The sequence below is a fragment of the Sorex araneus genome, chromosome 3, assembly GCF_027595985.1.
Source record: "Sorex araneus isolate mSorAra2 chromosome 3, mSorAra2.pri, whole genome shotgun sequence".
NCBI classification, from domain to species: Eukaryota; Metazoa; Chordata; class Mammalia; order Eulipotyphla; family Soricidae; genus Sorex; species Sorex araneus.
In genome coordinates, this window is record NC_073304.1 from 230,683,995 (window position 1) to 230,686,215 (window position 2,221).

A 2,221-nucleotide genomic window follows, 5' to 3' on the forward strand; every position below is an offset into this window, starting at 1 on the left:
AACTGTATTTTAGAAAAACAAGTAGTTTATGATTGGACTATTATTAATGTATATATTAAGATTAAATTAATTGTGAGTGAAGTTTTTGTTATGAGTTTTATGTTTTCTATAATGTACTTGTATTGGTATAAACAAAGACAAAATCAGTAACTTATTTCAGATGAAATTAAGTGAATTATTTGTACATAATGTAGTAAGACAAGAGAGAACAAAGCTTTAAAAAAATATTTAATTAAATTATTCACATTTCTGCCCAATTAGCTGGGTTAGTAATGGAGCATGCACAAAACTGACCCAACAGTTGATTCATTAATATTTCATTCTGTTCCCATGATTTTGCAATGAAACCATGGGACCAAAGAGGACACCTTCAAGTCTTCCAAGAGTGAAGCTATAAAATACTTACTTCGGGGCTGGAGAGATAGCACAGCAGCTAGGGCATTTGTCTTGCACACGGCTGACCCGGGTTCGATTCCCACCATCTCATATGATCTCCTGAGCACCACCAAGAGTAATTCCTGAGTGCAGAGTCAGGAGTAACTCCTGTGCATCACTGGGTGTGACCCAAAAGTTAAAAAAAAAATCCACTTACTTCATGAAAAAATTAACAAATTAGCATCAATGTGACAATGGTAGCATTTACCAGATCGAAGTCAAACCAAATAAAACCACTTTCCTTGAAAAATAAATCCTCATTGATCCTCCCCATCACTTCATCATCACGTTTTCCTGCTCCCTTTTGAGAGCAGAACTCCCAACAAGTGAGGGACCCATGGTCTCCACTTCCTTTTTCCCTGTTCTGACTTGCTGCTAGTCTAATCCAGCAACTTGCATCTAAAATTCTACTGAAACATCTTTCAACAGAGTTACAGTGACATCACATTGTCACGTCTTATGGTTATTTTCCTAGCACATCACCATCCTGAGCTATCATTCAGCACTGACATAAAAGATTACCCGATTTCTCAGGTCACGCTTTCATACCATGCCTCAAGGTTTTTCTTCTGTCTCATGCAAAAGTTTTTGTTGTTCATCTTCTCTATTTCAAAATGGGTTGCCCCAGAGCTTTGTCATAGAAGCACTTCCCTTTTCTAACTCTACCCCAGTAAGGTCTGGTCTTGTTTTTGTTTGTAGTTTGGAACACCTTCTACTTGTGTCATAAAATTCTCCACCTCCATTCTGGGCCCCTTTCCTCAACTTGAGAATAACCATCAACTTGAAATCTCCACTGACTTGTCTGAAATAAATCCAATGACCCCACAAGAAAATCTCAGTGACTGAGTCCCAATCTTCAAACTTTTTATTTATTAATTACATTATTTCGGTAGATGGTGTTACATTCTCTCAATTTTGAAAAGTGTCCATATTTCATACTTGTTCTATGTTATGAGATTCCTTCACAGCGGAAGAATGGATATTAAGTAAGAAGCATTTCCCTCAACCTATAGAAAACCTAGCACAGTGGGTAGGGTATTTGCCTTGCACACGGCCGACCTGGGTTCGATTCTCAGCATCCCACACGGTCCCCTGAGCACCATCAGGGGTAATTCCTGAGTTCAGAGCCAGGAGTGACCCCTGTGCATCACCGGGTGTGACCCAAAAAGAAAAAAAAATTCCTATAGAAAACTTAGAAAAATCAAACAAGCAAGCCACAACACAAAGCTGGTTACTGGGAAAAGCTTTTGGCATCTAGCCTTGTACCCATTAATGGCTTGCCAATGGTCTTATACAGACTCATACTTTCTTGGAACCCATATAAAATACTGGGCAAGTGGCCGTTTGTTTGAGGTGTGGAATTACATAGATAGGGTGTGTATTTGTGTAGACAAATCTTTACTGTGACAATAATAGAGTGCCTATATTCAAGAATACACTGGAAAAGAAGTACAAATCCTGGAAGACTTAGTAACAAAATAGTTCAGTACAGTACAGTGCAATAAGCTACTATTTTTTTGCAACTGTAAGAACTTTAGGGGGAAATCTGGACATCTGACGATTATGGGAGACCCTTGTTAAAATAAGCTCACAAATATTTTCTCAAAAGTCCAAGGGTGGAATGAGGGTGGGGAGGGAGCTTATTTGTTCTTGAGTCTTACATTGTGTGAGCCACCAGGGGCAAGACTATTACTGCATGTAGGCATGGGAACCGACCAAAGAAAGCATTGATTCACTGAAGTGAAGCTGAGAACCCAGGCGCCTTTGTCTGTGGTGAATGGGTCCG